The sequence below is a fragment of the Penaeus monodon genome, chromosome 29 (genome assembly GCF_015228065.2).
Source record: "Penaeus monodon isolate SGIC_2016 chromosome 29, NSTDA_Pmon_1, whole genome shotgun sequence".
NCBI classification, from domain to species: Eukaryota; Metazoa; Arthropoda; class Malacostraca; order Decapoda; family Penaeidae; genus Penaeus; species Penaeus monodon.
The window spans coordinates 30,472,038-30,472,259 of NC_051414.1; positions in this window are offsets into that span (position 1 = coordinate 30,472,038).

Genomic DNA, 222 nt, shown 5'->3' on the forward strand with positions numbered 1-222 from the left:
TCACAATTGATTCAATATAGGGAAAGACATGAAATGTCCACGAATGATTGTAGAATAGCCAAAACAATAAAAAATCCTTCAGTTACAGCATTTAGAAATGATATAATACCGGTAACTGACCTCTGGAACCTGGAATGGATTGGGAGTCCGAGATTCGTTAATGTGGAAAATATAAATTCGTTCCGTCTCTTATGTATATGTACAAGTGAATATAAATGTGAA